This window comes from Elgaria multicarinata, chromosome 5, assembly GCF_023053635.1.
Source record: "Elgaria multicarinata webbii isolate HBS135686 ecotype San Diego chromosome 5, rElgMul1.1.pri, whole genome shotgun sequence".
NCBI classification, from domain to species: Eukaryota; Metazoa; Chordata; class Lepidosauria; order Squamata; family Anguidae; genus Elgaria; species Elgaria multicarinata.
Window position 1 is genome coordinate 82,346,526 of NC_086175.1, and position 25,810 is coordinate 82,372,335.

The 25,810-nt window shown below is 40.4% G+C and overlaps 1 protein-coding gene across 1 annotated transcript in view; it reads left to right on the forward strand.

Moving 5' to 3' along the window:
• The first annotated feature begins 14,664 nt into the window (after positions 1-14,664).
• NRIP1 (nuclear receptor interacting protein 1) overlaps positions 14,665-25,810 on the forward strand; it is a 95,590-nt gene continuing 84,444 nt past the window's right edge. Inside the window, exon 1 of the mRNA XM_063126754.1 lies at positions 14,665-14,755. The gene's annotated coding sequence lies outside the window, so the exon portion shown is untranslated. The remainder of the gene's footprint in view (positions 14,756-25,810) is intronic.

Genomic DNA, 25,810 nt, shown 5'->3' on the forward strand with positions numbered 1-25,810 from the left:
TCTTATCCTGCATATATTTCTTTGCTCAAACAAACAGTTACAGTACTTTTAACCCAACACTTCAAATGTAAAAATATTGTAAAGCTGTCTGCATTTCTGTCTTGTCTCAGATCTCAGCCAAAGCCTTTGATCATCAGAAACAAAGTTTGGGGGCAACATCTTAGGGACAAGGTTACTGCACAGATATTTATTGAATTCCCATGTCCATAACCAGCTTGATCAGAAAGATATTTAATATCTAATTATAATAACTACAGTGGCATTTTTTACTTAATTGTATTGCATAGAACACAGAGACGGCTGTCACCAGAATATCATAGCAAACATAATGTCATTATGAAGGCTCACAATTTTGGAAAGTGACAATTGAACATAACTTTTAATTAAAATATGCACTTTAAAACACCATTCAAACAATCCATGTTTACATTAGGACTGTGTGAAACCTGTTCTTTTATTTCTGCATTTCTGCATGCTGATACATTGCATGTTTTGTATATTTATCTCCAAAAGCAGATGTGCACTTTTCTCAATGCAGATCCAAACCATTGCTATACACAGTGGAGGCTGGTGGCTCCAATTTTGGTGAGTCTGAATTCCATTCTGGGTTTCAAGCAGAACAAGTCAGAACTCTAAAGAAGCTATCCAAGTTGTTGAACTCGACCCTCAAAATGGTTCAGCACCTTGGATAGCTCCTGCAGAATTCTGGCTGGTTCTGACTGAAACCCAGCCCCACCAAAATCGCAGCCACCAGTCTCCACTGGTTACACAGTTGACTTAATTGTGTACTATATGTACTTGCCTGGACCCTAAGGTCATCCTCAGGGGTCCTTCTCCATGAGCCCCTGCCAAAGGAAGTGAGGCAGGTGGCTACCAGGAGGAGGGCCTTCTCTGCTGTGGCACCCCGGCTGTGGACTGAGCTCCCTAAGGAAGTTCGATTGGCACCTACATTATATGCTTTTAGACGCCAGGTGAAGACCTTTTTATTCTCCCAGCATTTTAACAGTCTATAAATAAATTTTAACTTGGTGTTTTAAATTTGTAATTTTGCATTGCTGCTGTTTTTATCTAGTTGAGCTTTTATATTGTATTTTGTACTATGGTTTTATACTGTTGTTTTATACTTTGAATGGTTTTAATTTTTGTGAACTGCCCAGAGAGCACCGGCTATTGGGTGGTATAGAAATGTAATAAATAAATAAATAAATAAATAAATAATGTTCCCCATTAAAAATACTACCTGTTTAAGCAGTATAATGCAGGTTTGAATCATTGCACATCATTTGCTCAGCGACAGAGTTGCTATTTTTTTTTTTTAACTGCTGATAATATTCTCAAATATGCTGTCTGTTTGGGACACTTATCTAAAACAGCAAATACGTTTCTCACATTGGGAATGCGAAATTATGGGTGATCATGGCATTCTTAGTGGATTCTAAGGCATAGGAAAATAGTGTGACAATGTTCCAAACATTTGTACTGTTAACATGTATTACTCTGGTTTTGTTCTCTTTTAAATGTAAGAGTTTTATGTTATTGTATTTTATGGTTTAAATTTTATTATGTGGTCCATCCAGACAGATTCACCTACCAGGTGGTAGAGATATGTAATAAATAATTTAAAAAATAGCAAGGTTTGCACAACACAGCAACCCCCAAGTGTGGGTTGGATATGGAAAGTGGCACCCGTAGGCACTGCCATGTTTTGCGAACCAGGGCAGGATCTACAATACTACTTTAAAATGGTTTATAACGGTAGTGACAACTGTGGGGGTCCAGGACACACTCCATAGACACTTTACAAACTGCTTTCAGTGTCATGTCCTGCTTGGTGTAGATCTGGCCCAGGACAGTGGATATTACTTCTGAGTAAACATGCATAGGATATCTGGACATGTTGATTATTCCTTAAAATTGGTGTTTTAGATTTGTATTACTTTTTTCTAAAATGTGTAGGATATATCTATATATCTCTATCTGTCTATCTATCCATATCTGGGACTAGGGAGAGGGTCTTTTTGGTGACTACTCCTAGGCTCTGGAACTAGGGATGTATGAAGAATCCACTCCATTGGATTATTTTTTCAATTTCTCCAATCCACATCATATGGAAATGGACATGGATGATTTCTGGACTTTGTGTCCAGAAATCTGTACATTTCCATACTTGCAACGTGTTCTGCAAAATAATAATAATAATAATAATAATAATAATAATAATAATAATAATAAATGTGTTTGACAATATGTGCACATTTGATAAATGCACAGAAAACATTGTGGGCATTTCTAAACTGTGCAGAAACATCCTTTAGCCAATGGACGCATGCTCATATGTCAATTTGAAAAATGTGGACATATATGGATTTATTTTTCCATTAAAAAATACATACAGGAGCAGTGCAGAATGGACTTGGAAGTAGGAAAAAAAGAATTCCAAAGAAATGGACTTAACTGATCTCCCATTCTATCTGGAACTCCATTCCAACAGAGGCCCATCACACTTCCGCATTAACAATCTTCCAGAAGACAGGAAAGACCTTCCTTTTTAGGAAAGCCTTAGGGGGAAAAAATTAATTGGCTAATTTTAATATGTCTCTATTTTATTTACTTATTTATTTATTTGCATAATTATTTGCTGATGCATTGTTAGTTTTCTGCAGCTCTTTTCATGTTTAAATGTTTATATTGTAGCTGAATGGATACTTTTAACTGTTAAATTACTATGTTGCAAGCTACTGCCAACTCCTCAGAGATAAGGTGGGGTATAAATCTTTCAAAATAAATAAAAACCTATATGGCAAAATACTTTTATTTCTCTCTTTAGGATATGTAGCGCCAGTTATAGTGAGCAGTATTTTATATGTCTAAGCAGTGATTTTAGTTGTTGTTGTTGTTTACTCCCCTAAAAAGCTGGAGTTTTCTTGCCAGACTATTGTGGTGTACGGTGGTAAAACTGGAAGCAGATGAAGTTTGCTCTGTTCTCTGAACTGATGAACACTAGTACTTCACTCTGAATTATTTGTGAGGAAAAGCCAAGTTTATTAAGCAGTAAAATATGTAAAATCGAGATGGGCACTATGTAGCTGGGAATTGCATTTCACTATGCACTGACAATATTTTAATTTCCGTCTAAAAGTCCAGTACCTCAACCTGCTACACAAGCAGGGAATAGATGCAGGAATAGCCCTGAAATGGTGAAATTTATACTGCCTGTTGGGAATACAGAAAGGATTGTTCTGGGTTCATGAGTGACCCCATCCACTGAGACTGTATGGAAGTCACTTAGGATGTTGGAGAAATCTACAATGAATTCAAATGTGTTCAGATTTCTAGGACTCCACCCTGAAGTTTCTGCAGCACAACTTTTCTTTTTTAGTCACGTGAATTCCACAGGCTGGTTTTGAAGTGTCTGGGGAGGGGTGGCTTGGGATTTGCACTAATTTGCATTAGCACTAATGTGCAGTTTCACAAATTTGCATTAGTTAACTAATGTACAATTGCAGTCATGCGAATTTGCAGTAATGTGAATTAGCACAAGTAGAGTGAAATTTTGTTTTTGTTTTTGTTTTAAAAATATTTATTTATTTATTTATTTATTGCATTTCTATACCACCCAATAGCTGAAGCTCTCTGGGCAGTTCACAAAAAATCAAATTCCATCAATAAGTTGATGATGGAATGAAAGATGCCTGACAATCCATGAAATACAGTTGGAACAGATTTAAGAGAATCTGTACATCCCTACTAGTCACCAGAAAAGCTTGTGTCATAATAAATCCATCAGTCTTTAAAGTAGCACAAGATTCTTTGTTGGTTTTGCTGCAACAGACTAACACAACTACCTTTCTGGCCATTTTGTGGGAAATATCATACTGAACAGAAGACAATTACATGAAGAACCACACTCATTAGCATCTCTCTTTATATCCATGGCAACATCCTCAAATGTAGTTCCGTAGTTTACAGATAAGTAATGAGACAATCCCAGGGATATGTGTGTCTGAAAGCAGTTTGTTTCAGACTATACACAGAAGTGAATATGGGGACATGCAAAAACTGTCATTGTAGGGATAGCTTGTAAAATATATTTCTTCTTCTTTCCTTTTCTCATGAGATGGAGATGGAGAGGGAAAGAAGTATGAAACACTTTTGTTTTCTGTTCAGTTCAGATGACTCTAAAATTGAAAGACAGTGGCCTTTGCTAGACCTACCTTAAAATCCGGGGGAGAGGAGGGGAGATCCCGTGATGCTAGTATTGTGGGATGTCGCTCCAGTCTAGACATCAGACGCGACAAGCTCAATAAGAGAGCCATCGCGTCCGCCATTTTTTTCATTCTTAAAGGGACAATGTGCACGAATGGTCGTGCACACAGGTAAGGGTATTTTTTTTACATTAAATTCATTTCCCCCTGCCCCCGATGGGCGCAGCACTCCCAGGGAGTGCTGCGCTCCATGTGCAGCTTCTCCAGGCTACACGCCCAGGAAAAGCTGCGTAACGGGCCACACGCTCGCGGTTATGGGCTCAGCCCGAGATTGTGGGAAAAACCGGGGCCAAAGGGTAGGCTAATATCCCGGGGCCAGGCAGGGTTGATCACCTGGACGCACAGGGACGATCCCGAGTATCACCCCGGGATATAGCCTGGTCTAGCAAAGGCCAGTGTAGAAGGTACATCTTTAACCTCAAAAGAAGATTCATAACAAGACAGAGTTTAGTCATCTGATCATCTGTTAACTCAATAGGTTGGCTGTTGTAACCATCTAGAAGATAGAAACATGGACAAAGATTGCAAATTTATTTCCAGTGAATAACAAAAGGTTTTGATTGGCTGAAAATAGCAATATTAGGAGAAAGTCAACCCCCACCCCCAACTTACACAGCATGGGTTTTATAATATGAACCTAGACTGGATTTTAAAGATGAGTCAGTTAAGAGGCTTTGAGATGATGAGAAGAGCCATATATAAACAACTCTCTTTTGTCTATTTTTAACAGCAGAAAATGGATAATCATCATCTAGTATTTCATAGTTCCCAATGAGTCCATGTCATAACAGCACTGTTAGAAATAGCTGATTGAACTGATAGATGGGTTGGTGAATTGACATATAAATGAAAACCAATTTCACATCAATGAGTAATCTTGCATTAAGGTAGTTTAGGAGTGCTGAATGACAAACCAGACAAAATGGAACCCATGGAAATACAGAGATAAGTACACTAATGGAAGGGTATGTATTACCATTGGAAATATATTGCAGTTAGTTGTTGAATAAGTAAATGGAAAGAGAATGACAGACTACAGTTAAGTGAAAGCTATTCCTAATCTATATTTCATTAAATGTTATATGCTGACTAAATTGCAAGAGTTTGAGGTATCCTTGAGAATAATTGACAAAGTTCTCCCTGACTTTAGTGGGGGTAAATTATAATATAGTACTTTAGACTTTCCATCTGGGATGTACAACATAAGATCTATCTACAAATGATCACATCAGCCAGCTATTGTGACTTACAGTGCAATCCTATGTCTACTCAGAAGTAGGCTCCATTGAGTTCAATAGGGCTTCCTCCTAGGTGAATGTGTATGGGATTGGACCCCTGTCCCCAAAAGATGCTTAAGAGTAGGGCTTCAGTTGTTCTCAGGAGTTCTCAAAAGGAATGCTACACGGACAGAACATTTGATATCTTGCCTAGACATTAAAAAAAAACACTGTCTATGTTTTTAATGTCTAGGCAAGATATTAAATGACAGCCATAAAGCATACATCCCTAAAGGTGAAGAAGGGGATAAACCAGTATCTAACTTTGGATTCCTGTTATGAACTCATATCTAGATTTACCACCAAGTGTACAGGAAGCTGCAGCCAATTATGGTTTCTTGACAACTTCCCTTGTATAAATAATATGTAGCAACCATAGAATAAAACATTACAAACTAATGCAGGCATGAAATGCTGATTATGACTTCCACCATTCATAGAATCATAGAATAGCAGAGTTGGAAGGGGCCTACAAGGCCATCGAGTTCAACCCCCTGCTCCATGCAGGAATCCACCAAAAAGCATCCCTGACAGATGGTTGTCCAGCTTCCTCTAGAAGGCCTCTAGTGTGGGAGAGGGCACAACCTCCCTAGGTAACTGATTCCATTGTCGTACTGCTCTAACAGTCAGGAAGTTTTTCCTGATGTCCAGCTGGAATCTGGCTTCCTTTAACTTGAGCCCGTTATTTTGTGTCCTGCACTCTGGGAGGATCGAGAAGAGATCCTGGCCCTCCTCTGTGTGACAACCTTTTTAAGTATTTGAAGAGTGCTATCATGTCTCCCCTCAATCTTTTCTTCTCCAGGCTAAACATGCCCAGTTCTTTCAGTACCTCTTCATGGGGCTTTGTTTCCAGACCCCTGATCATCCTGGTTGCCCTCCTCTGAACACGCTCCAGCTTGTCTGCGTCCTTGAATTGTGGAGTCCAGAACTGGACGCAATACTCTAGATGAGGCCTAACCAGGGCCGAATAGAGAGGAACCAGTACCTCACGTGATTTGGAAGCTATACTTCTATTAATGTAGCCCAAAATAGCATTTGCCTTTCTTGCAGCCATATCGCACTGTTGGCTCATATTCAGCTTGTGATCTACAACAATTCCAAGATCCTTCTCGTTTGTAGTACTGCTGAGCCAACTAGCCCCCATCTTGTAACTGTGCATTTGGTTTCTATTTCCTAAATGTAGAACTTGGTATTTATCTCTATTAAAATTCATTGTGTTGTTTTCAGCCCAGCAATCCAGCCTATCAAGATCACTATGAAGTTTGTTTCTGTCTTCCAGGGTATTAGCTATCCCACCCAATTTTGTGTCATCTGCAAATTTGATCAGCGTTCCCTGCACCTCCTCGTCCAAATCATTAAAAAAATGTTGAAGAGCACTGGGCCCAGGACTGATCCCTGCAGTACCCCACTCGTTGCCTCTCCCCAGTTTGAGAAGGTTCCATTGAGTCCAGTTCTGTAGCCAACTGTGAATCCACCTAATAGTTGTTCCATCTAGCCCACTTTTAGCTAGTTTGTTAATCAAAATATCATGGGGCACTTTGTCAGAAGCTTTGCTGAAGTCAAGATATATGACATCCACAGCATTCCCACAGTCCACAAGGAAGGTTACCTGATCAAAAAATGAGATCAAATTAGTCTGACAGGATTTGTTCCTGACAAATCCATGTTGGCTTCTAGTAATCACTGCATTGATTTCAAGGTGTTTACAGATTGACTTCTTTATAATCTGCTCCAGAATTTTCCCAGGGATGGATGTCAGACTGACTGGTCTGTAGTTCCCAGGTTCCTCCTTTTTGCCCTTTTTGCCATCTGACCGCCCTCCCTCAGCTTCCCGGCTTGGCTTCGGCTGGGACCTCCCAACTAAAGCCAAGCCAGGACGCTGGGGGTGGGGGGAACGGACGGCTCCACGTTCTGGCATCCGGGCATGCCGGAAGTCAGAACGTGGAGCTGCCCGCCCACCCACCCCACCACAGCGTCCCGCCAAGCCGGGAGGACTTCAGGCAAGGGATAGGTAACGTGGCCTCATCCCCGCCTGTCTCCGCCTACCTAGGGTGGTGGGGGGTACAGTGGGGTGGGGGGGGTGAAAGCAGCTCACCTTGCCTAGGGAGCAAAAAAGCCTGGCACTGGCCCTGACCAGGAGCCATGGAGGAAGGGAGGGAGGGAGGAAGGGAGCCTCCAGACAGGGTTAGGGAATTTACTTTACTCAAAAGTAAATCCCATTGATTTCAACTGCTAATGTGACCTGCTGCCCCTTGGTCTGTGCTTGGAGGGGAGAGAAACTGAGAGAAGGGGGGCTGGAAAGATTTCCCCTCTTTCTGCACCCTTTTCCTAAGCACAGACCAAGGGGCAGCATGTCATGTTAGCAGTTGAAATCAATGGGATTTACTTTTGAGTAAAGTAAATCCTCTAACCCTGCCTGGAGTCTCCCTCCCTGCTTGCTTGCATCTTCAAGTTCATGAACTACAGGTGTGCTGGTTCTCTTACTCAAAAGTAAATCCCATTGATTTCAACTGCTAACATCACATGCTGGCTTACCTTTGAGGAAAGCCCATTGAACTGAGAGAGTCTTACTTCTGAGTAAACACATATAGAACAATGCCCATACACATGCAGATCATGGGAAGGGAGGTTGTGGCTGAAAAGAGGAACACTAGGCAAGAAAGAGGGAAAACGGCTGCTTGTTTGGGTGTGGAAACACAGGAAACATGCCCCGAGGAAAGTGATTGGCTAAGGAAAAGCATATGAAAAAAAGGAAGGTTTCTTACGATGCAATCAGCCACATAAGAGAAAATACAATGACTTATATGGATAAGATCAGAAAATAGAACAACAGAAAGAGTAAGTGATGCAACGTTACAAAGCAAGTGTAATGTGGAGAGATAAGACTCAATACACAATAAAAAACATTTATAAGTGGTATAGCCAGCTTAGTGTAGATCTTCCCTTATACTCCATGGCTTTATAGGCCCTTTGCAACTCTACTGTTCTATGATTCTATGATTCTAAAAACAATAATACAACAACCAACATTTATATCATGCTTTAGAACATTTCAAAAAGAACTTCACTTACTCAGGTCAGTCACCATAGCATTGAAGGTATTGTCTGGGGGAAAGAACATTTCCTGAGGTACAAAATATTGTGGACTGTATACTGCGAAAGTATGATGTTCCAACTACAGAAATTCTATCTTGATGGAAGATGTTTGGACTCTTTATAACAAATGAAAAACAAATGTACATGACTTGTACAAACCCCCAATTATTCAGAAAGGATCAGGAAAAAACTATACTGATGCCATGCTAGTGAGGCCTTTAGACAACAAATGGCACTTGGGAAGCAGGGCCTTTTTGAAGGACAGGATTGTGTGCTGTGATACCCTAAGCCTTAATGGATTTCCCTGTTTATTTGGGAGGGTGTTTTTCTCCCCTCTAGTGCAATATGTTTTACTTCATTATACCTCGGAGTGAAAGCTCAAATCTCAAAATTATCTATACAAAATTAAATTTGGATCCTGTAGATATATCTACAACAGCTGCTCTTTGTATGTCCCCATCTTATCAAAGAGTTTTCAAGGAGAAATCACTTCCGAAGACTGTTTAAGGCAAACATGGAAAGGCAGATAGAGACGGTTCTACACCTAGGAGGAAGAAATGCCCTGTGATGACAGATGTTAATAGGTGTTGGATGAGTCAGACGGCTATCCTGGCCCTCCAGCCTTTAATCAGATTATAATCAACGTGACAAAGCTTTATTTGCCATGCAACAATACTTTGCTTTAACAAAAACCCTCTGGTCAAATTGACCCAGACAGCACCTAACATGCTTTCATTAAACTATTCCCACAGTGGGTCAGCATGGAAATCCTAATGACAGTGACTGACCCAGGTGAATCCAGAGTATGTGATCATGCAAAGCAACCTAGAAAAATAATCTATTCTTGTTATGACTTACATGTAGCACTGGCAAAACCTGCAGTGGTTTGTGAATTATGGTTGAACTGAACACACAAAAACTGGGAAATCATGTTTTTCGACCGTAACACCATCCCCCTTTCAAACTACAACACATCTTGGGCAAAGGGACCAGCACCTGTGTCCATTGGGATGCACACATGGCTGTTGAACCACAGGGCTCTGGGACCTATAATTCACAGGCTGAATACTCAGACCTATGAGATATTCACCTGCCTTTTTTCCAGGGATCGTCCCTGGATCACCCCAGTGCATGCAAATGACACACAGGGTGTCCCAGGAGCAGGCAGGGACTATCCCTCCATTTTCCTGGGATAACTGAGGGGAAGGTGACAGTTTGTTTTATCCAAGGAGACAAAGTAGCTGTGGCTCCTCTTACTCTTTCCTTACCTTTTCCTTATTGGCCCTTTTGTCAAATGTGGACACTGTAGATATGGGAGGAAGGAAGGCAAAAGGACAATGACAGAAAATTGCAGGAGCAGTCTCTTGTCTCTCACTCAATTGTTATGTTTAAAGGTAAGCATTAATTCTTCAGGTGGCAATAGCAACCCTATGCATTATCATTCTCACACATCATAACTCATCTAAAAAAACAACAACCCAGATCCTATAGTTTTCAACAGTGGGGCTGGTGGAAGAATGTCAGTTTACAATAATTGTTTAAAGATGTCCATGTGTATGTGTGTGTGTGTGTTCTCCAGGTTGCAGCATGGTAACCCTAATGCATGGTTCAAAGAAAGCTGTTCAGTTAGCCACTTTAGGAAGTAGCATCCATGTAGTTTGGGATGTCTTTACATAGGAAGTGTAGCTGTAGCTGTACTGAATATGTGGAAGGGGCAGAGTAACATGAAAGGAAAGGAGAAACTGGTAGCACACATATACATCAAAGCCATGGACTAAGTAAGATGGGTCAAGTATGTAAAGCCTTGTTTGCAGCATTAAAGGGTATTTTACAAGATCACACAAGGAAAAGACTACAGCGTTCAGGACTTCTTCCTATTGCTTTTAGACCTCAGAGCATGATTGTCTGATCTATGTGTTAATAATGCAGAACTCTCTGATTCTGAATAGTGAGAAGTATATTTTTAGCACAGCTATCCAGCTAAAAGAGGACAGTGACTTTCAGAAACATACAGGACATGCAAGGAAAAAGGCAAAAATAAAAATATACTAGGTGTAACAACCATGGAATGACTTCTTAATAATGCTGTTGTTAGCACACACATATTCGAAACCAGGAGTTACAGAATATGTGCATTGATAAATGATATTGATACTGTTGACCATTATATACTGAATAATCTTGGCAACACACTTAGATTGCAGTAGTAGTGTAGATGTACTACAGATTCTTTCATTATTCGTTTTAGAGTTGCTTTTCAAACTCCATGCTTGTGGTAATAGCATGAGATTGAAAAACCACTCCACTGTGAACAGTGAAAGAACCTACAGTATCATTCCATCAAATAGCAAATACAGCTGGTGAGTGCTGACAGAATTGTAACCCAAATGGGGCTGCTGAGAAACAAGAGGAGAGTATCAGGATGCTTGGAGGGTGGGGACTCCGATTTAGCAAAAAAACCACCCCAAAACCTCCAATGGAAACAAAAAAATCTTAATAATAAAAGAAACCAATATATTTTTTAAAAAACAACCCAAATATACCCAAAACAGTTCAATGAGGACTGAGCATACTCAGCAGCCACAGAATCCCAAGTGTCTGTTGCAGGGGAGGGAGAATGAAAATTGGGGTGGGGAATAGAATGGAGTGTCCTGGAAGTGGACATGGCTGGCTGACTGGAACACTGATCAGGAGAACTCCACACCAGAACATTTTGTTGCAGGCCAAAATTCTATTCATACTACTTCTGAAGTCTTAATGTTTAGGACCAGTTCTATATATGATGGGGCAGTTTCTACATCCCTTACAAATGTACTCATTTCATTTCTGAAACTCCAGTTATTTCTTTTTTCTTCTTGATTTTAAAGACTTTATTGTAAATCTTTGAATGTACAAAAGAACAGGAAGTAGCTTACACATCATTATAGTTCTCATTTTTCTGTTATAGCAATCAAATAACAACTACAACAGAACAATTAAAACACAGCAGTACAAGCATACTTAGATTACCAATGAGAATTAAACCAATGATTATCTTCTCTAGATTTGTGCATAAATGGCAGGTGGTATGCACCTGTTTTCTGATATGTTTGTGAAAACTTATTATTTCTATCTTCATTTCTTTTACTTAAATGTTATTGAACTTTATGAAAACTACTGTGATAAATTGCATTATATATTAGTTCAGTGTCAATGCATTAAGATAATATTGTTATTATAGTTTCTAGAAAACCCTTCATTCTGTTTGACAAATGAAACAGAACCCTCAACTAAATCACTACCTGCCCTTATCAACCTTGTAAATGCATCAATAACAGTAAAATTGCAAGTTAATTCTGCAGTGGATGCAATTTCTTTTGTCTTTCTTTCTGCTTATTTCATGTTTCTTTCCTTTTACTACTTCACACATATAAATTTATATGGTTCCAATCTAGCTATTGATGGAAATAATTTCTTAAAACTGAACTTAATTTCTTGCATACATATAAGAGTATTCTTTGCCCATTCATAAACTACTATCTTGAATCAAATTCTAAACCCACTTAAGGTGAATTCTTCTGCAGAACTTTTCTTCCTCTTGAGTGGTGCTCTTCCCACTCTGCAGATAGGCAATCATAATATCACACTTTTCTTCCAAAAAGCTTCTGGCTTCAGCACTTCACATGACTGCCTCTGACTACCCCACAGAGGAGAGGGAAATTGTCAAAATCACACATTTACCCTAAGTGACTTTAAAAACGTCTAGACATTACTACTAATCAGAGGAAAGGCTAGGTAGTCATTTTTGGAAAACACCCCTCTCCCATTAAATAATTGTTTCAATGAATAAGATGTTGCAGCATTGATCTTATATCTGCCATAGCCAAGGCTTCAAGATTGGGTTGGACTTTGAAATCTTTATGGATGAGGCTGCTTGCCTTATTTTCTATATTTTCTATACAAGTTCAATCGCAGCTTTTAAAGCTCAGCTAAAAACTTTTCTTTTTCCTAAAGCTTTTAAAACTTGATTTTGTTCTGACTTTATACTGCTAGTTTTACCCTACCCTGTGCCTGTTCGGTGCATTCTCTTCCCCTCCTTATTGTTTTATTATGATTTTATTAGAATGTAAGCCTATGCGGCAGGGTCTTGCTATTTACTGTTTTACTCTGTACAGCACCATGTACATTGATGGTGCTATATAAATAATAATAATAATAATAATAATAATAATAATAATATAACGATTGTCATCAAAATCAGTTTTCTGTCCCAAGGCAGGATTCTTCACCCATTGCCCCCTCCCCTACCCACTGCCACAATTAACCCATATAACTGTTGCATAAACAGAAAGCAGGAACAAAGTGGTGCATCTGCCATGCTGTCACTGCGTGATCTTGTGATGTGATTGTGTAAAAGTGTAGACACAATGAAAGGTATTTATTAGCTTCCTTTTCCAAAGGAAATGTGACTGCTGGGGAGTCCTGAAATAGAAACTAAGAGAAATGCTTTGATATGCATTCAGACTTGATGCATGGACACTTCTGGATCCCAGCCTGTACTTTGATTCCATGGGGTTTAGTTGGAAATACATTTATGTCTTGTCTTCTCATTTGAAAATTCTAGGAAGAAATGCAGTTTTACCAAAATTATTTCCCCTTCCTCCTAGCGAGGTCCAGGAAACATGAGGCCTAAGATGGGAAAAGCTTCCAAAGTCAGTTGCTCCTCACCAGTCACATTCACCCAACTTGAGTGGTATGAAAGCATCTTGATATTGTTGGGTTTCTTCCTTTTATGTTCCCTAATCCATGCTCAGGCTTAACAACAAAAACCTTGAAAGTATGTCTCTAAACAGAATACCTATCAACTATATCTCCTTCCCCCTTTTAATCTTCAAACCCTTTCAAGTCTGCCTCTAAAGTTGCATGCACAAAGTGTTGTTATGTCTTCACAATCTCTACCATAAAATCAGAATACTTAAAATGTGCTTAAATGTGTTGATCAGTCACTCATTATCTTCCATATACTCTTTAAACACATAGTCATGGGTGAAGTGGAGTCTCTTCTACATCAATAATTATGAATGAACATTGAACCAAAAATCAGAGGTAATGGAAGGGGCTAATTTTTGTTTGTGCAGGGCAAAGCTTTTCTCTTTTGGGGATCTTCTGAACAGGAACATCCTTAGTTTAATTTTCTCCCCTGCCATCTCACATGAGCTCAGAGCAATATTAAAGAGGAATGATGTCTCATACATCTCTCTCTCCCCCACCCCCAATCACCACCAATCTGGGCTACCCTTTACTACCCTTACCCTTACATACAAATATCAACTTTATTTCAAGCCTCTTGTTCCAGTTCAGTATAGGGTTCTAGGTAAGGCTACTCAGTGATCCGTGTGAAGGATATTCCCCCGTTCCTCCGTCGCACATCTGCTTTCCTGTGCCAGCCACCACGCTGGTGGGAGGGAAAGAGGTTAAAAAACGGGGAAACTTGGCTAAACCGATGAATGGCAAGGCGAGGAGAAGAGCGGGGGAGGGACTGACAGGGTGGAAAGGAGGGAGGGAGGGAGGATCACGGGCTGCGGGTGAGGCTTTGAAAGTCAGCCTCACAGGCATTGCAGCAGAGCCCCGAACGAAGACATTTACACAGACGCAGATACACTCTGGAGAGGAGGACGGCGGCGGCGGCGGCCCCAGCGAGCTTTGTGCGTGTGTGCGCGGGCGGGCGGGCGCGCGCGCAGATGTGGCTGTTGGAGGTGGCGGCGGCGGCGGCGGCTTCACGAGTTGCTTCGCCGCGAGGGCGACCGGCGCTTCGCCGCCCTCTTTCTCCTCCCCGCCGCCCCTCCCCTCCCCTCCCCACTGCCGCGAGCCGCCGGAGCTCTCCGCACTAGAACTAATCGCCGGAGTTCGCGCCCTGCTTTCAGGGGTGGCATTTGGAGCTGGCGGGGGCGCGCGCGCGCGCTCCTTCTCGTGCGCTCGGAGCCCTCCCTCAAGTGGACGGACGAGCAAGCGAGCGAGCGAGAGAAAGGCAGGCAAAGCAGGCGGCGTGAGCCACTGACCGAGCTGCCGCTTCCTGGGAACGGCGGAGATCGCCGTAGAAACGGCCCGGCGGGAACCCTCGTGGGCTCGCTCTGGGAGGTGAGTGCCAGGGCCACGGCGCGCGGCGGGCGGGCGGGAGGTGGGGGCTTTTTGCCTTCTGCGGGCCGGCGGGGAGGGGGTGGCGGGAAAGGAGAAGGCGAAGGGAAATGGCAAATGGCCGCGGCGGCGGTTGGGGGCTCCGTGGATAGAGCGAGCGAAGAGCGCTGCTTTGGCAGCCTGACAGAACCAGGGAGCGACTGGAGGGAGAGCGGTGGAGCGCAGGGGCTGAGGCAACCGGGGAACAATACCGGGGGGTTGCTTTGGATCCCTCAGAAGCGAGGGATTATTTCCGGTGGCAGGCAGTCCCTCTTTCTCTCCTCCTCCTCCTCCTCCTCCCCCCCGGGTGGCGTTTAGACAAAGTTTGACCAGTAATTGGAGGTGGATAGGAAGGAAAGGCACGCAAAGTTTGTAGTCTGCCTGTCTCTCTTTCACACACACCCTTTCCTCCCTCTCTCGCCTTTTGTTGTGGTGGTTTGTAAGTATCACGAACCCCGTCCCTGAGAGACATTCGCATCCTCCACCTTTCTCCCTCCCCTTTCCCTGAATTATTTAGGGAGCCACACAAAGTCTTGTGCGCAGTAGCTGCAGCTCCACCAGCGGCTCTGCGGGATTTAGAAGGGAAGGAGAAAGCCCGGCGTCCCCCTCAAGAGTCCGCCTCGTTCCTCCAGCCCTCGCTCCAAAGTCTCCTTTCATCCTCTCTCCGGTCTAAGCTACCACCTACTCCTAATTGCCTTCACAACCGCACTAGGCAAGGCCATGCCTCCTTTCTGTCTGTGCACACCTCTTGTTATTTATTCACTTCCTCTCCATCGCCAAAGGCACGCACGCACGCACAGGCAGGACAGACGTTAAGGTTTTTGTTCCTCCACCCCTCTTGTGTGTCACATACTAAGCCCCACTCCATCCCCATTTTCCATGAAAGGTGCTTTCTCATTATTTGGTTCCATAGTATCACACACACCCCATCCCTGGTATCTTCTCAATTCCTTTTTTGCTTAAGATCTGCATTTCAAGCGCTACCACATTTTGTTGCACCCTATATGCTTACTGATGAGTTCTTCACCCTGGGGGGGGGGTTTATTAATATTTGAGGGTAGCTTCCTCACTCCCTTTCAGTATGAAAATTGGGGATGAATTTAAATGATTAAATACCCTGCAGAACATGTTGGACTGCAGTTGCAAATAGTCACTGTCCAAATTTAATGACAGAAATATTGTTATGTGACTGTAATGTCATGGGGTGTGTGGGTGTCACTTTAAGAGGTTTTAATTCTTTTTGTTTTGTTTTTAAATCAAAGGTGTTATGATTTGATAAGATTGTAAATCCTTGACCCGTATGGGCTTCTTGTTATAAAATATGCAGTATTTGCAAATGTGGCAGTATCATGTAGGGAAACACTCTAGTGCATGTCTATTTTGCAAGACAAACTTTATTCTGAAAATCTAATTTGTGCATTTAACTCAGAACTAATTCTACAATAGAGATGCTTTATTCAGTTGGTACCAAACTGAACAGGTGGAATTTTGACTGACTCATGGCAGCATATAATATCATACACAAAAATTACACAGTTCATTAGGAAAATAGCACCAAATCAACACACTGGATTTCAGAGAGAGAAGGTGACTTCCTCATGGTAGATATTGCTCCTTTAGCTTATAATTGCAAATGTGTATGAGTCCCCATTTAAACTTTACTGGGTTATGAGTTTCTGTGTGACACATTGGTAAGGCTTAAGGCAAAAAAAGTTTCTGGTATAAGACCCTGCAGAACATTGAGTATAAATGCATTTGATGGGGAAATGTTGTTGATGATCATTTTTAATTGCTGCAAAATGATGGCTGTTTATTGGGTGGCTGCTCATGTGATACAGCCAACTAAAGTACAAGTTTACAAAATTACTTGGCTGTCCTTTTTTTTTTTTTGTAAAAGAGATCATAGTTCAGTGTTTGAATAAAGTCCGGATTACAAACTGATTATAAAAATAGACAAATTACAAATAGATTGATACTCAGGGTGTGGCATGGGGAGTTGTGTGATCTGCTACAGATATTTGTGTGAAGAGAATCTGTAGTTTGTGCTGCATCTATGATCTGTCTTTGCTGTCTGAATTTGCTCTCTACTTCCTGATTACTAAAGAGGTACAAGATTTTGCACGATTGAACTGAACAAGTCTTGTGTCACCCATGTTCTTGGCCATTGTTCTGCTTTAAAGAGCATTTAAAAAACAACCAGACTGACCATTACATTTAACAGTGAAATAGTGCCATTCCAACCAAGGCAAACTTTTAAATTTAATTTACTAATTTATTTTAGGAAAAACTAAAATTGGCTATAAGATTGTCTTTTCATCCATTTCCCCCCAAACCACATCACATTTATCAGTGTTTGGGTGCTCTTGCTCAGATTATAATTATTTCATAAGGCGCCTAAAACTATTTATTAAGTAAAAACCCCAAAGCTATAATTTTCAGAGGAGAGAAACAGACATGCAAGGGGAAAGTGCAAAGTATAGTTTCTAGCCAGTGAAGGACAAAACTAAAATGAAACACAACAAGAGTGCTTGGCATATTCTGAATTTACCATCGAGATACTAAAATGTGATTTATACTTAATTTTTTACCAGGTATTTGCGTTTTATTGTGACTTCTTCTCTATGCTTAGAGGTCTGCAAATCTTCCTTATGGGGTCTAAAACTGGGTTATAAATTAAAAGAGATTTTATGCCCAAATTGTTTTTCTGTCATTCTAAGTTATTTTGCTACACAGAGGTTAGAAAACATTTGCGCCTTAGTGTGATGGTCAGTCCTGGGCATGAAAAATAAAAGGTATAAATTGGAACATCTACATTTGCTTTGTGTTTTCAGTTTATTCTAAAAATTAAAATATTGGTCAAGAACTCTTACACTTTCCTGCTCTAACCATGATAAACTCAGTTTCAGTGTGAGGGATGAGAACACCTGCAACAAGGCCTTAGAACCAATGGCAGCTTCTGATCACCTCAAGTCCTCCTCTCTCCCTCTGTCCCATCCAGTTTCTCTTTCATTTTGCATAAGCTGCTTGGTCTTAGCAGGGGCCTTGTTGTTTGCTTTGCTGGTGGACCAGCTGCTGTGATCTGGGCTTTGGGGGTGGGAGTCAGGAGACCTGCCACTCCTCAGCTGTAGGGTGGGTAGGGTGGGAGACAGCAGAATGCAGGAGCAATCAGCCTATTAGCTGCGGTGGATGAGGTGCCCAAGAGGTAAAGAGTAATGTGTTGGCTAGCTGCAGTGGTGTACAGCACAGGCCCCCAACTGACCTCAGTGGTGGTGCTGGTGGTTTCTGGAGCCAAAGTGGCTCCTGCTTGAAAAATAGTGAAGATCACTGACCTACATCATGTTATTTGGACTTTCCAGTGTATATATCTCAGGGCTAAACTAGATGTGCTATTAAATGTGTCTTTGCATTTAACATGGGCAGTTTTTAGAAAATTAACTTGCACCAGCTTAGTGGGGAGGGCAGTGGAATAATTGACAGGATCAGAGCAGGCATGCTGCAGTCCTGAGGAAAATCCCTGCTCTGAAGGTAGCATTTGCATTTGGAGGAAATTCCTCTTGGTGCCAGTGGGGGATTTCTCCAGAGGAAATACAGTTTCAGTAGAAGGACTTTCTTCAGGACTGAAGAAGGGGAGGAAATGATTAAATTCCTTCACTTGCCTGTTCTGATCTTGTTAATTATTGCCCCCTCCCCCATCCCCAAGTTGATGCAGTATGCAATTTAAAAACAAAATGAATAACCTCCATTTAATTGCACATTTAGTTTGGCTCTCAATTTGGTTAAGTTATTCTTTTATCATTTAATACCACTGCATCTAAAGCCTTGAACAACAATGGGGTGGATGTGTTTTGCAATAATTATGTAAAAATAAAAATCCTTGTTACTTTTTCCAGCAAACATACAGATTGTTATAATAATAATGGAAAATGTAAAGATGTCTTGACTTTGCATAAACTCTTCTTATATCCTGCTTGCTGGACAAGACTTCCACCCCTATGAGGATATAAAAATGCCTATGTATTCATTTTAATTGTCGATCAGTGGTTCAAATTCTTCTGAGGAATGCTGGGTTCGTTGGAAGTTTATTTGGATCTCCTTGATGAGACCAGTGTAACGCTAGATAGATTTTTCTGAAAGATATTGTCCATTGTTGTTCGCAACCACAAGAGACTTTTGGTATTCAAGAGTGCAATTTCAGTTTGCATGGAGCAATAGAGAGCTTAAAAGGTGAGACCAGTGCTGTGGAATATTTGTTAGAACCCTCTTCAAGATGCAGATCAGTGATAGATATGCACAGTTCCCTTGGAAGTAGATTCAGTAAGGATTCCATGGAACTAGAAGGTTAAAAAACACTTTTGTTCAAAAACCATTGTCATGAGAACAGAGTATCCTTGAAGGCAAAATTAGGACACTTTTTAGTTTTTTTTCTTTCAGAGCAAGCAATAGCCTTCTCAAGCACTCACACATTTTTTCTATGGGTTAAAATGTTTTAGGTTGCAACCCTATATTCATTTTTGTAGAGTAAGCCCCATTGAACTCAACGTGACTTACCTTTTAGTAGACAAATGTAGAATTGTGCATAGTGTAGTAGGTTCAGGAAGCTTCCAGTTCAAATCACTAGGTGGCTCTCATTCTCAGCCTACTATCTTACAAAGTTGTAAAGATTACTAAAATAATCTGTGTGAAGCACTTAGAAAACTCCAAAGTAATATAGAAATTATTATTATTATTATTATTATTATTATTATTATTAATCATTATGACGTTTCTGACTCTGGGTTATTCTCCATCCAGTTTCCACCCGCAGGAAACTGGAAAAAAATCCAGGACGTCTGCCTTTGCTTTGGCCAGTTGTCCACATTGAATCCCCAAAGCTTCAGCCCTTTTACGTTGTGTCAAGGAGTCACTCAATGGTTTAACTGATTTCTTTCAACTTATATAAGGTATAGTAACAGGAAAATATATTTTTTATTTGGTAGTGTTAACAAATCAAGCTGACACATGGAATTATGAATAATAAAACAAGTACAATTTTATTATATACAAGAAGGTTGTAAATTATTATTAAATATCTTATACTTAGTCCTTACCTACCTACCCCTTCTAAACCCATCACCCCAAAACTATCACTAGATGTACATTTGATGAAGCTCTAAAACCTATCTGATTATTAAACTGACAGCACTCTCCTTTTAAACCCCTTAGAATTCTCATAACTCTGCATATCTCACAATCATCTTCTCTTTTATTTTCACACAGTAAATTTGTGAAATATTAAGGGCAGTATCCAGCGCTGCTGCTCCACTTACGCATTTGATATAGCACTAGTGTAAGCAACCTCTATACCAAGTATCATAAGCTGGCATAATGGATTTATGTTAGCGTTCCATGAGTTGCATAAGCAGAGCGGCAGTGTTGGATACTGTCCTAAGACTGAAAACGAATTTTATTAGTATCACTTTGAGAAAGACAATATATTTTCCATGTTTTTATTTTATTTTGTTTATATTTTATATTTTATGTTTATATTTTATATTTTATTTTGTGAACCGCCCAGAGAGCTTCGGCTATTGGGCGGTACAGAAATGTAATAAATAAATAAATTTCTCTTAACACGTCTTGGTCTGATGCAAATAAAGACCAATTTATTCTAGAAATAGTAAGAATGGAGCTAGAAACTGCAACTTCTTTGGAACAAGAATTATTTAAATATCAGTAGTTGATTAATACGTAAAGGAATGTAGAATAATTTAATTATTTTGTCATTTCTCATTTGAAAAGGTAAAACAAGGAATATAGAACATTAATTTCTAAGTTAATTTAGAATGGTTACATAAGAAATACAAACATACAGTGAAATTAATTTTAAAAAATTCTTCTGAAGGCAAAATACTATGGCAAAAATATGGCCCATCAATTCAAATGCAGTAGCAATATTTTCCCAAAAATATTTTTTTAGAACTCTTCTATTTTTGTTATAGATATTTGTTTTATAGATAGAGCCTGCTGGATTTATTAATTTTTCTGAGATGGCTTCTAAAAAGGATTGGTCAAATTAATGGATAATTGGTTTATAAATGGTTGACAGCCATGATACCTAACTGGAACATTATTTATTTATTTATTTATTTAGAATATTTATATACTGCTCCCCATTGAAAATTTTTGGAGCGGTGTACAAGATAAAATGAAAATAAAAAACAGAATAAAACAGTTAAAACAAAATTTAAAAGAAGCAAAAACAGAAATCCAAGGCTGCATATTAAAGAAAGGCTTCTTGGAATAAAGATGTTTTCAGGTACAAGGTTGGTGCCTGCCTGACCTCCAGAGGCAGGGAATTCCACAGGAGGGGCGCCACCACATCCATGTGCAAAGGCAGTATATTTCTTATTATCAGATGCACACAGCATAAGCTGTTGCCTTCATGCCATTTGTGCACTTTCTTGAGCAGAAGGTTGGATTAGATAGACCTTGGCTCTTTTTATGGTCTTCTTCCATTGAATAAGTTTCTTGTCCTACTGATTGTAAAGATTTATAATCTTGATTTGTTTGACTCCACATATCCTAATTGGTAAATCCATTCCTTGAGTTGCATCCAGATATCTGCCTGCAGAAGAAGCAGAAAGAAGCTGACTTTCTCATCCCTTCTCTCCCTGCCACCTCCCAGAGTCCCCCCCCCCCCGCCAAATACTTTCGAAGCATCAGAGGACTTTGCTGAGTGGGTGCGCTATGGCACAGGAGACTGAGGTGGAGAAAAAAGTTTGCAGAAAACTGGGACAAGAAACCTTGTGTGAATGGGGCAGAAGGTACCTCTACCTAATTTCTCACAAACTCTCCATTCCCACTCAACTCCCTGTTGCTATAGCCTGCCCGATTCAGCAGGATCCATTAACCCCTGGGGTGTTTTGGATTGGACTTTCAGGACTGGCAGGGAGAGGAGGGACAGGAAAGTCAATTTCTTCCATGGGTGGATGTGTTATTTTACCCAGTGTGTGTTTATGTGTGTTCAATAGTGCGCAGATTCAAAATTAGTATAACATTCCTGTCAAATATTATGTGAAATATTAAAAACATGTCGCACATTGCATCTAGCAAGGATTAGTTTTCCTTTTAAAGAATATAAAGAAGGTATTTTTTTATCCCAGAAACGGTAGTTTCTTTTTTCTAAATAGCATATCTTCCAGCCTGATGACAGAATCTTTGAAAAGCATCCTATTTTGAGATCATTTGGGATTATCTGTGAATATCTGTGATGTAGAGGCTCTCGTCCTTTCCTTTGCTGGGACTTTAGCAGCAGCCTTAAACACAGCAGCGTCTCTGGTGAAGCATTCCCTGGCATGGAGACTGATTGATCGGTGCAAAAAGCTTCACCTGCATTTACGTCTGTGTCAGGTTGCTTTAAAAAACAAACAAAAGGCACAAAAGCAGAGCTGGTTCGTAAAGGTAATCCCAACCCTATGGCAAATGAGCTCCAAGTAAAGATGTTGCAAACTAGTGTGCTTTTTGTGAAAATTTTGTTTATGAAGTGTGCAACATTGGATAATGATGCATTTGTTAAGATCTATTGCATGTTGAACTGGAAAACAAATATTGATCAGAATCTATTTTCTTATTTTAAAAATGTACGAACTGCCCATCATCCACAAAGGTTCCCATGGCAGTGTACATAACATTATAAAAAGACAAATGCAATATCATGACAATGAAATTACAGATTATGAGGTACAAACACTGTTCAGCTAGCAAACAAGCAAACAATGACCAACTTGTTGTTGGTCATCTATGCACTTGAGAATAAATAAAGCAGAAATGTGCTTGTATTGCCCGAGTTAAAACAGCTGCGTGAAACACCTATCATCCCCCACCACAAAGGGAAACCCACCCATGCCTGTAAAGTGCACTTAACAGCAAACAATCCAGCAACACTTTCAAAGGAAAGAAGAAAAACCATCACAGGCAAGGAATTGGGGGGGGGGGGGAGCTAGGGGGCTTCCCCCTAAATTTTCTCTGCCTCTAATTTTGTTTTACAGACAAATAATTAAAAATAGTGTACAATTTTGTCTTTAAAAGGCCTGCAAATAGATGAATTGCCCCCTTCTGCCAACTTTTTTTTTTATTTAAGGCTAGCTACGGGCCTGGCAAGAAAGTGACTACTGGAGTGAGAGAGCGAATGGTGGGGGGGAGAGAGAGAGAGAGAGAGAGAGAGAGAGAGAGAGAGAGAGAGAGAGAGAGAGAGGGGGGGGAGGCAGAAAAGCACACATAGACACTCGGCCTTAGACAAAAATGAAAAATGGCATTGCTCTTACAATGTCAATATGCCGCTATTAGGGCAGCCTTTAGGAAAATGTTAAATGGAGATGAAGCCGTTTCCAGTGGGGCTTTCGCTCACCTTGTTAGGACGGCAGAGACAGGACATACCAAGCAGGGAAAGGCTGTAACTTGGGGACAGAGCCTATTATTTGCAGGGAGAAGGATCTGAAGTTCAATCCTGGGAAAGACTGCAGTCCAAAACCCTGGAGAACTGCTACAAGTCATTGTAGAGCATGGCTGGGCAATTGGCGGCCTTCCAAGTATTTTGGCCTACAACTACCATTAGCCCTAACCAGCATAGCCAATGGGAGTTATACTCTAAACTGTATGTAGGATCCCAAGTTGTCCACCCCGGTATAGAGTCTGCACTAGCCTTCATGGCCTCCAGAGTTGTTAGACTACAGCTCCCATCATCCACATCAGGAGGAGGTTGTAGTCCAATACATCTGGAGGGCATTGAGTTCGGGAAGGTTGGTCTACACTGGAGACCAAGGGTATGTAACTTGGTGCCCTCTAGGTATTTTGGACTAAAACTCCCAGAATTGTACCATGGGCCATGCTGGCTGGAGTTTATGGGGATTGTGGCCCAAAATTCTAGAGGACAGACAGTTGCTGACCCCTGCTTTATGCAATACTGAGCTAGATGGAGCCATAGTCTGAACTTCCTTTCTAATCCACTCGGATCTATTATATCAAGGATGGGTAGAGATTAGATCTCCAGATGTTTGGACTTCAGCTCCCAGCATTCCTGGCCACTGGCCATGCTGGCAGGGGTTTCTAGGAGTTAAAAGTCCCAAACATCTGGAGATCTACCTTCTGCCCATCCTTGCATTATATGATAAGTATTTAAACGCAAGATTTATTCTCTTTCCCCTTTTTTTCTTTTCTTTTAAAGGCACCTTTGAACATCACTTGCAGCTTGTTTGCGCCACATGTGAATTTTGGTCATGCAGAATAGAAAGTGGGAGAGAATGTGGAAGAGAAATGGAATGTGCAGTTTAGGTTATATAGGGACTTGATTGCTTGGTTTTAACATTCAAACATTTTAGTGGGATTTATGATGGGATCCGAATTAAACATCCTATAATAAGCAACCTACATTCTACCTGCTACTATTTGTGGTCTGTCTGATCTATCTATCTTTCTATCTATCATGTGCTATTGTTCTTTTCTATCTAATCTAGTACAGTTATTGTGTTTTACATGACCATACTATTATCTGCTGTTCTTCTCTTCCTTTATAACTGTCTGTTATATTATGTCTATCTAGTTTTGCCCTGTTCTGTCTTTTTGCACTGTTCTTCTTATCTTTATGTCTCATTTTAATGTGCCTAATCTACCAATCAGATATTCTGCTCTGTTCTATCCAGCCATCTCATTGTTACCCATATCTGTAATCTTAAGAACTTAGTGAATTTCTTGGTAGAAGGCAAAGAAATATTGAAGACCTCGAAAAGAAAAGAAAAGAATGCCCTCGGCTAGAGTGAAATTGCATGGCCCTTGGAGTTCCAGTTACATGTGATGAGGAGAAACATCTAGTTTAGCTTTTAAAATAATGTAGCAATGCAAACACCTAAATGTCCCATGATCATGGAGAGCAGAATAGTGTAAATAGGGTGAGCCATTGGAAGCACATGTAGTTTAGATGAAATGAGCTTCAAAGATCATATTATATTAGCAATTATTAAGATAGTGTTAAATTAATATGGAATAAAGTCAGATACACCATCTTGTAGAGAGGCTGAGTAAGGGCAGAAGGCCAGGCAGAGTGCCACAACTGCAGCTTCTCAGTGGCCGGTGCCTGCAACAAATGCAATAATGTGCATTCAGCCACTGAATGTGGTGGTGGTGGGAAATGGGAGGCACATTACACTGGAGAGCACCAGTCAGCAGGTTGTTGTTTTTGCAGTTCACGCTCTCTCACACACCCACTGTTCAGAAGACACCTTAAAACATGGCTTTAACCATGGTAAATGGTTAAAGCTGTATTTTAAGGTGTTTTCTGAACAGGGCCACTGTATTTATATTTGCCCTTCACTAAGGCTGCAAGCACAAAGTTTACCTGGAAATAAGAGTAATTTCATTGGGGATCATATTTTTTAGAACGTTCTACTGTGTTAAACACACGCACACAACACACTTTTTTTGCATATAGAAAGCTAGCCAATCAGACTGAAAGGCTGAGTGTAATCCTCTCATTGATCTGCTAGTTTAATAGATACAAGGAATTTATTATATATATGGGAGGAACATTTAAAAAATATGCCACCCATTTCACTTGCAATCTAAAGTGGTCCAGTTCAGAATTTTACCCTCTCATTCCACATAATCTGTCAATTTCTTTGTTCCATTGAAATCAATTTGCAGTCCATTAAAATGGTTTGGGATTGGGATGCAATTCTAGACACCCATTCAGTGTCATACCTGTTTCAGTTCCGAGAACACCATTCAATTGCCCCCCCCCAATCTAAGTATTAAATGTTAAATATTCTCTACATATTCTTTTAAAATGATAATAATGCTTCATTCTGGTATGGTCCTATAAGGAAGTTTCCTTCAAAGGTAAATATACAACATTGCCTGCCTCCCTTCCTTTCTGCCTATCTACACACATTTGTTCTAAGGTTTTGAGCATAACCTATGATTATATGTGCACAAACATTTAGATATAATCCAATATAAATGCATATTATGTAATAAATGCACACATCT